The 12,977-nt window shown below is 57.8% G+C and overlaps 1 non-coding gene across 1 annotated transcript; it reads left to right on the forward strand.

Annotated features, from left to right (window-relative positions):
* Positions 1 to 10,916: 10,916 nt before the first annotated feature.
* Positions 10,917 to 10,998, forward strand: TRNAR-CCU. The gene has a single exon. It is a non-coding gene; the product is annotated as a tRNA-Arg (tRNA).
* Positions 10,999 to 12,977: the final 1,979 nt, after the last annotated feature.

Raw genomic sequence — 12,977 nt, forward strand, 5'->3', positions numbered from 1 at the left:
GCTCCCTAGAAGTGGGGGGCCCATTGGTGCCCAGACCATGGCACTGCCCCCCCCACCCTTCTCCTCTCTCTGCGGCCCCACCTGTGCTCCCCCCTTGCTCCTGTTTGGCCACTTCCCACCCCCCGCTCTTCCTCTTTGGCTGAGGACAGCTGATCCACCTTTCGCTCGCTCCTCTCCTCCCCCAAGGCCTTCCTGCCTCCTGCTCGTGCCTCTCCACCCCCTACCACACGGTCTGCCCACCAGCCGCCATCGCCACTTCGCTGACCCGTCCCTGCAACCCACCCTGCCCACCACCCACACCTCTCTGCCTCTCCCCTGAGACCTGCCCTGCCCACTGCCCCCACCTCCGAGACCTGCTCTGCCCACCGCTCAAAACTCTCTGCCCCTCCCCTGAGACCCACCCTGTCCACGTCTTTCTTCGGTCATCTGTTGTTATTCCATGAAGCATCAAGAATGGAATAAAAAGCTGAGTTTACTCCAGGGTGAGGAAACAAAGAATTCACCAACCCCCCGGCATTGCTGCTTTAGTTAAAGTGTTTTAACTAAACAGCTATTGAATGTCCTCCCTATGCCCCTTGCGTCCCCAGAGCACATCCCTGCTAGCAGTTCTTGGATGGCAACAGAGAGCAGTGCACTGTGGGCAACTATCCCACTGTGCAATTGGCTGCAGGGTGTTTTGGGAAGGGTTTGCAATGCCTCACGGGCTGGTACAGCATCACATGATGCAGGTTTCTCTATCCCACTGTTCCATGGGCATCTTACTAGATTACCAGCTGCTTTTCAACTGCGGTGTGCATGGCGGGGTACAGACTGTGTGTGTTCTGGGGAGAGACAGTGTGTGTGCTGGGGAAGAGTGAGTGAGTTGAGCTAGGTAGGAGCGGATCATTATTATCCCTACTTGAAAGAGAGAGAAGCTCAGGCTGAGAAAGGAGAATTGACTTGTCTTAGGTCACACAGCCAGTCAGGGGCAGAGCTGGGAATAGGACCCAAGAGCCCTGATTTTCAATCTAACCATCGGATCTTGAATTTCATACACAGAATGACCTGAATAAAGTGCTCACAGATGAGCTCCAGACCAACAACAGTGGACACGAATTATTCAGCAAGTATTTGAGGAGAACTGCAACATTTGAGAGAATCATGAACTGCTCAGAGACCATTAATGTAGAGAAGCAGCAAAATTCATCAAACATAGAACTGGTTCTGACTTATTTCCTTGGTCTTAAAAGAGACCAACAAGGACCTGAGTCTCCTCCCTGTCAATAACCCCCTGCTCAGCCAATCAGGGTAGAGACCGAGGACGGGAGGCTGAGGGTTCTCACCAGAGAACCCAAAGGATGGCCCAGGTCACTGATGGGGATCACTGCCCGAGCTCTATTTCAGCCCCACATTTTTGGGTGGACCTCCCACAGTGGGAGCTGCAGAGCACTGCCCGCAGCACACACAAACACACACCCCTACCTCCTGGTGTTGGGAGGAGAACAGGAAAAAGGACAAAAGAAGCAAGAGACAAAGAGAAAGGAGGGAGGGAGGGATGGAGGAAAAGGTGAAACAAAAAGGACAAACCCTAATCTCCCCAATGATTCTAAGGGACAAAATCCCAGGTGCGCAATAAAATTCTGCCTCCTTAAGCTCGTGTTTTCCATGCCTAGAATTCAACTCTCACCAGCTGGATCAGACTGAACAGGTTTCAAACCTCCAGGAGGCTCTTACCTTCTAAACAGGGACGGCTGTTTTCTAGTAAAAATCACTAAAAGGGAAGGAGGAAACTCGAAAAAGGTTCCTCCTGGCGCTCACGTCCGTGAACCCGAATGCTCTCTCAGTCCTCAGAGAGAGACCTGGGGAAGGAGACTTGCTGGAGTAAAGCCACAGGGGTCTCTGAGGTTTCCCTGGCCCCTCGCCCCGGTCCTGCCTGGCTGATGTCAGCATTTCTCTGTGAGGTCACCACCTCCCCACCACCTTGGACCAATAGTCTGAGGTCCTGCAAAAGGCCTTTGTGATGTCACTGCCACATCCCTCCCTTGCTGGGCTAATGTCCTGCCCCTGGCCAGGCACTTTGAAGGTTTGAGCTACTCCCTGTGGATCACCCCACTCAAGGAGCATTCGTTCTAGGCAGCAAGCCGGCTAGACAGGAAAACATCAGACGCTGCTCCCAAAGCTACATTCAGTTTTTCAGAAATTAGTCGACTTCATGGCCAGAAGAGACCATTAGACCTTTTCCTCCATCCATCCCTCCCTCCTTTCTCTTCGTCTCTTGCTTCTTTTGTCCTTTCTCCTGTTCACCTCCCAACACCAGGAGGGAGGGGTGTGTGTGTGTGTGTGTGTGTGTGTGTGTGTGTGTGTGTGTGTGTGTGTGTGGCAGGGGAGTGCTCTGCAGCTCTCACTGTGGGAGGTCCACCCAAAAATGTGGGGCTGAACTAGTGCTCGGGCAGTGATCCCCACCCGTGACCTGGGCCATCCTTTGGGCTCTCTGGTGAGAACCCTCCGCCTCCCGTCCTCAGTCTCTACCCTGATTGGCTGAGCAGGGGGTTATTGACAGGGAGGAGACTCAGGTCCTTGTTGTTCTCTTTCAAGACCAAGGAAATAAGTCAGAACCAGTTCTATGTTTGATAAATTTTGCTGCTTCTCTGCATTAATTGTCTCTAAGCAGTTCACGATTCTCTCTAACATTGCAGTTCTCCTTAAATACTTGCTGAATATTTACTGTCACTGTTGTTGGTCTGTAGCTCATATCAGAGCACTTTATTCAGGTCATTCAATGTCTGAAATTCAAGATCCGATGGTTAGTTTGAAAATCAGGGCTCTTGGGTCCTATTCCCAACTCTGCCACTTGCTGGGTGTGTGACCTACGACAAGTCAATTCTCCTTTCTCAGCCTTAGCTTCTCCCTCTTTCAAGTAGGGATAATAATGATCCGCTCCTACCTACCTCACGGTGCGTGGAGGCAGGGCTGGCTCTAGGTTTTTTGCCACCCAAAGGAAAAAAAAATTAGCTGCTCCCACCCACACCCTCCTGCTGCCCAACCCCTGGGCTCCACCCCCCATTTGAACCCTCTGCTGTCCCCGCTCTGGGCCTCCCCCCACCCACAGCCCCCTGCTGCCCCAGTCCTGGGCTCTCCCCCCCCCACACACACACCCCTGCCACCCTAGCCCTGGGCTCTGCCCCCCTGTCCTGCACCCTCCTGCCGTGGGCTCTCCCGCACACATGCCCCACATTGCCCCAGCTCTGGGCTCCCCCCTCCCCACCAGTGCTCCCCCACCCACACACCCTCTGCTGCCCCAGCCCTGGGCTCCCCCTCCCACCTGTACCCTATGGGGGGGCGCAATTTTATTTTTTGCGTTGGGTGCAAAAATAGCTAGTTACGGCTCTGGGACCCCATATTGTGCTATGTGCTGTACAATCCCTGGCCAACACTGGGACACCCAGGGGGTTCCCCTCAATTTTCCTGAGCCTCTGCTGCCCAACTTCTTCTGAGTCCATCTGGATCACCCCCCGCCCCGCCGCAAAAACCCACCTTTCCAAACAGTCCTCCTTTCCCTGCCCCCTAATTCCGCTTTCACACCCTGGGCCCATCTCCTCTGTTTGTTCTCCCCGGGTGATCAGAGATGGAGGCAACTTCAGCCACTGGAGCCAGCCCCAACGAGCGCTGCAGCCCGCCCGGGGGGGTGTTTGCAGACACAGGAAGGGAGCAGCTGGGAGCAGGGGGTTCTGGGAAGAAGGAGACAGGAGAACAAATCGCAGAGACCTAACGTGGGGCAGCTCCTGGGGGCGGGGCTCTGGCACAGGCCGGGGGTGGGGCAGCTCCTGGGGGCGGGGCTCTAGCACAGGCCGGGGGCGGGGCAGCTCCTGGGGGCGGGGCTCTGGCACAGGCCGGGGGCGGGGCAGCTCCTGGGGGTGGGGCTCTGGCACAGCCCAGGGGCGGGGCAGCTCCTGGGGGTGGGGCTCTGGCACAGGCCGGGGGTGGGGCAGCTCCAAGGGGTGGGGCAGCTCCAGGGGGTGGGGCTATGGCACAGCCCAGGGGCGGGGCAGCTCCTGGGGGCGGGGCTCTGGCACAGGCCGGGGGTGGGGCAGCTCTTGGGGGTGGGGCTCTGGCAGAGGCCAGGGGCGGGGCAGCTCTTGGGGGTGGGGCTCTGGCACAGCCCGGGGATGGGGGAGCTCCTGGGGGCGGGGCTCTGGCAGAGGCCGGGGGCGGGGCAGCTCTTGGGGGTGGGGCTCTGGCACAGCCCGGGGGTGGGGCAGCTCCTGGGGGCGGGGCTCTGGCAGAGGCCGGGGGCGGGGCAGCTCTTGGGGGTGGGGCTCTGGCACAGCCCAGGGGCGGGCAGCTCCTGGGGGCGGGGCTCTGGCACAGCCCAGGGGTGGGGGAGCTCCTGGGGGCGGGGCTCTGGCACAGCCCGGGGGCGGGGCAGCTCCTGGGGGCGTGGCTCTGGCACAGCCCGGGGGCGGGGCAGCTTCTGGGGGCGGGGCTCTGGCACATTGTGACGCAGGAGCCCGGGCTCAGCAGTTGCTCCCTGGTGGCCACGTGCTGCCAGCAGCGCTGGAGCCGCCCGGGCCGTAGCGGAGCCGCTGTTCTCAGCTGCCGCAGGAGCTGCCCCCGGCCCCGCTGGGCTCCAGGTGGGGACAGAGCCTGGGGCCCGGGGCTCCCCTGGGTGCGGCTGGCGGGGCGGGAGGGGAGAGGCCGGAGCGTCAGGCGGGGAAGTGCGGGGGGGCAGGCGGGGGGTTGATCGGTCTCTGGGCACCAGGGGAGCCCCGGGGCAGAGTGTGTGTGTGAGTGTCCCGGGCCCAGGCGTGCGCATGGGGGGAGCCCCGGCACCCCAATGCCCTGAGCCCCGGCTGGGGAGGCTGCTCCCCCCCCGTGGGGGCTCCGGGGGGAGGGGGGTGGCTGCGGCGGCTGCAGGTGGGTGCTCGGCCCCCCCGGGAGTGACCCGCTGCCGGCAGCTTGTGGCGCCTCCTCCGCTGAGCTTTTCCCCGGGGGCGGCCTGGGCACAGCTGCGATCAGATGCTTGCTGGGCAGGCTCCGCTCCGCTGCTCCCCCCCCGCTCCTGGGGGGGGCTGAGTGAGCCCCCCCCAAACAGCCCAGGGGTCGGTGGGGGCGGGGCCAGCAGCAGCAGAGCCCCCCCCCCGCTCCCCTGGGGCTGCCCCGCTCCGCTCGGGCTGGGGGCTCTGCCAGGGCCCCCGCATGAATCGCTGCTCCCTGCCCGCCAGGCTCGGCTCCGGCCACAGCAGCGGCGGGTGCCCCGGGGAGCCCAGCTGGGCTGGGGCTGGGGCAGGGGGAGGTTGGGGGGTGAGAAGCTCCAGATACCGGCAGGGGGGAGGAGCCGAGCTGGAGGGGGGAGGAGAAGCCCCGCTGGGTTGGGAGGCGGGGTTGGGGAGCCCAGACCCCAGCAGGAGCTGCACTCGGGGGGGGGAGGGGGTGAGGAGCCACCGTGGGGCGGGGAGGAGAACCCCGGACCCTGGCAGAAGATGTGGGGCTGAAGTCCCTGGCTCGGGAGCCCCAGCCACCTTAGTGGCAGAAGTTGCAGGGCTTAAACCCTGATCCCCCCCACCCCCTCTGTGTGGAGCTGGCCTGAGCCCCTCTCGCTCCCATCCCCCCTGTGGAGCTGGCTCTCACTCTCCGGCTGTGGAGAAATTCAGCCCCAATCTCCCCATGTTGGTATCTCCATTTCCCCCCCATCACCCAGCCATGAATGGATTTAGCCCAGGAGGCAGGGTCAGTGTTGGCCCTATTCAGCAGGTGGGATCTAGGGCACAATGAGGTGAAGTGACTTTCCCAAGGCCAAGCAGGGAGTCTGTGGCAGAGCAGAGACTCAAACCCAGAACACCTGAGCCTGAGTCCTGTGCCTTAACCACTAGGCAACCTTCCCACCCAAGGAGAGGGAACCTCCTCCGCCACTTTGAGTGTGTGGGTGGGAGCAGCCACTGGACAGAGCTGCCAGGAGGTGGGGAGGGGGATTGGATAGTTGGGGGGGTGAGGGGGTCTCTGGATGGGGCGGTCAGGGGACAAGGAGTAGGGGGGTTGGATGGGTTGAGGGTTCGGGGGGTGGAGCAGGGTTGGAGCAGGCAGGGAGCAGAGGGAGTTGGATGGGTCGGGAGTTCTGGGGGTCCTATCAGGGGGTGGGGAGCGGTTGGATGGGGCGTGGGAGTCCCCGGGGTCTGTCTGGGGGCAGGGGGGTGGATAAGGGTCAGGGGGACAGGTAGGGGGTTGGGTCCTAGGGAGGCAGTTACAGGGGGGGGATCCCAGGAGGGGGCAGTCAGGGGACAAGGAGCAGGGAGGGTTGGGGGTTCTGAGGGGGGCAGCCAGGGGGCTGGAAGGGGGAGGCAGTGGATGGGGTGGGGCTAGGGCGGGGCTCCCTGGGTGCGCACCCTAATGAAATGTGCTGCACATGCCTATGGTCACAGGGGTGAGCTACTCGCATCCTTTTCCTGTTTGTGCCGTTTCTTTCCATTTCAAAACCTGAGAACAATTCTCTCTAGTTCTTCCCCTTCTCTCTCCCCTCCCCCCATGTGGCTAGAAAATCCAAGGAGAGTCCCCCATTTACCCTAAAATTATTGACTCTCTCATTTTTCCTATTTCTTCAATTCTCCTCAGCTTTGGGATGTGAACCCAGCCCGTTTATCTGCAGCAATTTGTCCTTGGGTAGGTGGGAATTTGCTGTCCTGTGTCACTCCCCCAGCGTGGGTGGGGGTTAGTAGGTGCTGGCTGGGGGACCCCGCAGACACGGCTGCCTCTGGGGGGGAGATGGGGTGGCCGATCTCTGCCAGCGACAGGACATGGCCGCACAGGAGGGGAAGGGAGGAGCCAGTGTCCCTATGGAGCCTGCCCAGCCCCTTTGGTTCTGCTCCTTTCCAGCATTTTGTTCAGAGACTTTATTACTGGGGAGGCTGAAAAATCTCCCTGTGGGCTTAGCCTGGCAGGAGGGGCCAGGTCTCCCCTGCAATAAAGAGCTGGAGCATGTTCCCAGCATGGCAGAGCCTCGGCTGTGTCTCTGCAGGGAAAGATCCTGGGGGAATCGTGATGTGACATGAACTAAAGCCTGTTCTGAAACCTCCGCAACTGCCCTTCTCACCCTGCCAGGCTGCAGGATGTCGTCCATGTTTCGCTCCAGCTCATCCCATCCTCCCATGGGACAGGGAAGGGAAATGGCTGCAGTGGAGCCAGCTCAGGTAGGGATTATTGGGAGGGGTGGGGGTTCTGGTGGGTTCCTGCTGAAGGGACAGCAAATACACAGGAGGTGAGAGGCTTGGGCAGTCTGGTTTGGGGGTTGGAGTAGCCAAAACATTCACGGGTGGAGAATGGGAGGAGGCCAGGGTGTAGCAAACCTGTTGGGACTTGTTTAATATGCGGCTTCCATTCTAGGAACAGACCCAAGTAGCTCTTGTGTCATCCTGTGATATGCAGGGGGTCAGATTAGATGCTCTAATGGTCTCTTCTGGCCATAAAGTTGACTCATTACTGGCAAACCGAGTGTAGCATTGGGAGCAGCGTCTGATGTTTTCCTGTCTAGCCGGCTTGCTGCCTAGAACGAACGCTCCTGGAGTGGGGTGATCCACAGGGAGTAGCTCAACCCTCCAAAGTGCCTGGCCAGGGGCAGGACATTGGCACAGCAAGGGAGGGGTGTGGCAGTGACATCACAAAGGCCTTTTGCAGGACCTCAGACTATTGGTCCAAGGTGGTGGGGAGGTGGTGACCTCACAGAGAAATGCTGACATCAGCCAGGCAGGACCGGGGCGAGGGGCCAGGGAAACCTCAGAGACCCCTGTGGCTTTGCTTCAGCAAGTCTCCTTCTCCAGGTCTCTCTTTGAGGACTGAGAGAGTATTCGGGTTCATGGACGTGAGCGCCAGGAGGAACCTTTTTCGAGTTTCCTCCTTCCCTTTTCCTGATTTTACTAGAAAACAGCCGTCCCTGTTTAGAAGGTAAGAGCCTCCTGGAGGTTTGAAACCTGTTCAGTCTGATCCATCTGTTGCAGGGGAGTGCTCTGCAGTTCCCACTGTGGGAGGTCCACCCAAAAATGTGGGGCTAAAATAGTGCTCGGGCAGTGATCCCCACCAATGACCTGGGCTATCCTTTGGGCTCTCTGGTGAGAACCCTCAGCCTCCCGTCCTCGGTCTCTACCCTGATTGGCTGAGCAGGGGGTTATTGACAGGGAGGAGACTCAGATCCTTGTTGGTCTCTTTTAAGACCAAGTAAATAAGTCAGAACCAGTTCTATGTTTGATGAATTTTGCTGTTCTCTGCATTAATTGTCTCTGAGCAGTTCATGATTCTCTCTGACATTGCAGTTCTCCTCAAATACTTGCTGAATAATTACTGTCACTGTTGTTGGTCTGGAGCTCATCACAGAGCACTTTATTCAGGTCATTCAGTGTCTGAAATTCAAGATCTGATGGTTAGTTTGTAAAAGCAGCAAAGAGTCCTGTGGCACTTTATAGACTAGCAGATGTTCTGGAGCATGAGCTTTCGTGGATGAATACCCACTTCGTCGGATGCATGTAGTGGAAATTTCCAGGGGCAGGTATATTGAAAATCCGAGCTCTAGGGTCCTATTCCCAACTCTGCCCCTGACTGGCTGTGTGACCTAAGACAAGTCAATTCTCCTTTCTCAGCCTTAGCTTCTCCCTCTTTCAAGTAGGGATAATAATGATCCGCTCCTGCCTACCTCACGGTGGGTGGAGGCAGGGTAGGCTCTAGGTTTTTTGCCGCCCCCAGGAAAAAAAAAAATTGGCTGCCCCCACCCCAGCCCTGGGCTCCCCCCCATAACCCTTGCTGCCCGAGCTCTGGGCTCTGTCCCCCCCACCCGCACCCCCTGCCGCCCCAGCCCTGGGCTCTGCCCCCCCCCACCTGCACCCTCCTGCTGCCCCAGCTCTGGGCTCCCCCTTCCCCACCAGTGCTCCCCCACCCACACACCCACTGCTGCCCCAGCCCTGGGCTCCCCCCACCACCTGCACCCTCCTTCTGCCACTGCCCTGGGTCACTGGTAACTTGCTCCCAGGGCAGGTCATTCAACAGGAATTTTGGATGTGCACAGAACACAGACAGGACAGGTTCCCGCATGGTTACAGAACTGCAGTAAAGTGGAACAATTTTCAGCTAGTGTGACTGGAGGATCTCTGGATGCATATTATAAGACTGTCCTCCATAAATGAGGAAAAGTTGAGGTGCCTTTATTATTCTTTGTTTCTATGGGAAATTTGCCAGTGCAATATCACTGTCTTCCTTTTAAACAAACAAAACTAGAAAAAAATGGCAATGGCTGTTGAAAATAGCAATTCCAGTCCTAAAAACCACTGGGAACCATTTCTTGCTCAGTTTTATCTAGTAGGATGCCCCTGGAACAATGGGAGCGAGAAACCTGCCTCACTGAATGTGCAGCCATAGAGACACCACACAGCAGCCTTCCCTAGCAGGGGCAGGGGGGTGAGAAGGGACATCATCCGAGCTCCCTGCATCCAGGTCACTTTCCTCAGCCGGGCTGCGTCAGGGGAGGGCAGAGAGCAGTAGCTTCTGATGCTCCCCTCACAGCCCAGCCCAGGTGGGGAAAGTGACCAGGACGCATGGAGCACATAGTGTTGCTCCTCGCTCCCCCCAGCCTCTGTGAGGCCACGGAGGAGCATTGGGGCAGGGGAGAGCAGTGAGCACCTTTGCACGGCCACACGGTGCCCTTTGACCCCCTGGAGCCCTGGGCGGCTGCCGGGGGCCCCACCCCTAAGGCCGGCTGGGCTCCCCAGCACGAACAGCAGAGACACAGGGAGACTGGCCACCCACTGAGCAGAGGTAGCCTGGGTGGCTCGTAATGGAGGCTCGGGGGAGGGGGCTCAGCCTCCCCAAACCTTGCGTCGCCAAGGGGGCAGTGGGGCCCATGACTAGGGGCCCTGGCCAAATTGGGCCCCCCTGGGAAAGTCTCCCCCATGTCGGCCCCAGGGCTGGAGGAGCTCCCACTCCCTGCTACGGCCCGGGGGCTGCAGCAGGGGCACAGAGCGTCTCTGGTCTCGGGGCCGCAGCGGGGCCGGGGTAAAGGAGTGACAGGGTGGGGCCAGTGGGGGAAGGGGTGGAACAGAGGTGACAGTGGGTGGGGCCGTGGGTGGAAGGGGGCGGAGCCACAGACAGAAGTGGGGGGGGGTCATGGTTCCGGTGCTGGGGCCCCCACACTTGTTCTCCCTTTCCCTGGGCTTTGGCATCACTAGCCCCTGCTGAGCGAGTAGGGGTCAGTGGTCCCCAAAATGTGGGGTGTGACTCCTAGGGGGACACAGAGGAAGATTGATGGGGGCACCCCAGAGCCTGAGCCAGCCCCCATGGAGGGCAGGGAGGGAGCCCCACTCAGCCCCACTCTGTCCCAGCTCTCCCCCAACCCCACCCTCAGCCTGGCCCCTGGCTCCCAGCCCGGCCTCGACCCCCTTACCCCTGTCCGCACCCCTCTCCCCAGCAAGCACCGGCCCCACTCCCAGCCCCGGTTCTCGACCGCGGCTACCGAGGGGCCACAGCCATGGATACGAGGGCGCAGTGTGAAATGTTTGGGGACAACTGGGTTAGGGTGACGTCCTCAATCACTTCTCTGCAGTCCAATGAAAGCGATTCCTCCTCCACCCACCCCTCCGTCAGGACGGCCTAGGTACATTCTCCTGCCCTTCACTTGTACAGGAAGGAGAATACCATTTCATTCCACTCAATCCTAAAGTGATTTGTAACCACCACCATCCCAAACTGGTCATTTTGGGGAAGCGGCCCCACCATGCTGCATAGCTAGGCAGAGCAGGGGTGTCTATGCAAACACGGCCTGTTCCTGAAGTCTTCCCCCAGCTCCTCACTAGATGTGAGGGGGGAGCTCATTCAGCCCCTGCTTGTGCTTAGGATTGGGGAACTCCTTAGTGTCCCGATCTCTGCTGGCCTTAGATTTCTCCTCCTGTCCCTATTTTAGCAGCTCAGATGAAGTGGCCGAGTGGTTAAGGTGCTGGATTCCTAATCCATTGTGCTCTGCATGCATGGGTTCAAATCCCATCCTTATTGGACGCATTTAGTCTTCACTCTCCTTTATAGACAACCATCTCCCCCCTTGGTACAATGACAGATCAAACAAGGTTGCTTCTTGCAAACGAAAACCTTCTCAGAATCTCAGCTGCCCCCCTCCCACCCGCTTCAAATAAAATGTCTAAATCCCAGATTTCTAAAAAAAAATCTCTAGTCCTGCATTTCTTAGCTTTTATCTCAAAAGGGAACAGCCTCATAATCTCCCCCAAACACCCTGGGACCTCCCCAAATAATTAAAATACCCCCAACCTGAGCAAGGCCACAACAGTGAACCAGAGCTAGTGTCTAGGCCAAGCTGTTCTGAAGGAGACAACTCAACCATTTTCTCTCTGCTTCCCTTGGCAAAGTCTGACTGGGAAAACAAAATTCCCCAATCTGAAAATTTTCTGCTGAGAAACCACTACTAGTCTGTTTGGGGACTTTGGTTTGAATGTACTATTATTATTCTCTTCTGATTTCTGAATCAGTTTTGTCATCCAGGTGTGATTCCAGCTGTTGAGTTGTGGGGGAGAGAGGCCAATTCATAGTGTCTCTACCCCCCCTTTCATAGTTTCTTCCAACTGTCTAGGAAGTACCTTTGCTAGGATGTGAGCCAAGCAGTGTCCATTGTCGCTGTGCTATCTCGGAGAAGTCTGCATTGTACACGGTTCCTGGGATAGTCCTTGGGAGTGTGGATCCCTTTAATGGGCCAGCAGCGGGTCTGGCTCCTCCATTGTCAGACCTGAAAGGCTGGTGGTGGGCATTTCTCAACCTCATCTCAGTAACACACACAGAGCAAAACTTCCCAGCCAATGCTACACACACAATCCAACACAATAGTAATGTTCAACAGACCAAGACTTTTGAAATGATACCTCACCAGGCAGACTTTGTACAAACCGTATCATCATTATAGGAGAGTGGTGAATATGGGGCTTCCAGGGTGCTGCTTTGAGCACAGCGAGCCACACCTGGGCTGACATTGCAATGGAGACGTACCCTTAGAGTCCATCTCTCCTGGGATAAAGATGGCAGCATGGCTGGCCTGGACCATCTGACGTGGGCTCATGAAGCTAAAGCTGTGGGGCTAAAAACTGTGGCGCAGATATTTGTGTTCACACTGAAGCCTGGGTTCGGAAACCCTCACCCCTTGTGGGGTCTCAGAGGTTGGGCTCAAGCCCATCTGTCTGCACTGTAATTTTATAGTCTTGCAGCCCAAGCCGCATAACCCTGAGTCAGCTGACCCGGGCTTTGCGACAGGTGCCCTGGGTGTGTTAATTGCAGTGCAGACATAACATTAGGCTACGTCTCCAGTGCAATGAAACACCCACGACTGGCCCGTGTCACATTAATCAGGGTCATGCGGCTTGGGCTGTAAAGTTGCAGTGTCCGTGTCTCGGCTCAGGCTCAGTCCCCTGCTCCAGGAGCCCAGAAGGTTGGGAGGGAGTTTAGCAAGTGGAAATGGTAAAACCGCAGGGGAGTATTACCCTGGACTCATGGCATTTCTCCATCGGTCTGTCTGCTCTGGGGCAGGGACAGAAACACGTCCTGCTGCTTTTGTTATTTCAAAGGGCGGTTTAGGATTTTCATTCTCGGACACGGTGCACAAAACAGGACTCAACCCTCGGCATAAACTAAACAAGCTGCCCACAGATTCTGGCAGCCACAATGAGCATTTGGTGTGAGAGCTCAGACCTGCCCCTGTCCCAGAGGGACGGGGTCATCTGTGAGGGGACTGGACCACTGACCTATCAGCTACTAACTCCCAAACTTTCAGTAACTATCATCAGTGCCTGTGAATGTAATTTAAACCATAAGAAAAACCACACTAGGCTAGACCGAAGGTCCATCTAGCTCTGAATCTTGTCTTCTGACAGTAGCCAATACCAGGTGCCCCAAAAGCAACTCAGTAAGGTACCAATGGAACTTGAACCCAGGATCTCCTGTATACAAAACAGTGATTTTAGCCAGCTAAGCCA

This window comes from Mauremys mutica, unplaced genomic scaffold (assembly GCF_020497125.1).
Source record: "Mauremys mutica isolate MM-2020 ecotype Southern unplaced genomic scaffold, ASM2049712v1 Super-Scaffold_100084, whole genome shotgun sequence".
Taxonomy (NCBI): Eukaryota; Metazoa; Chordata; order Testudines; family Geoemydidae; genus Mauremys; species Mauremys mutica.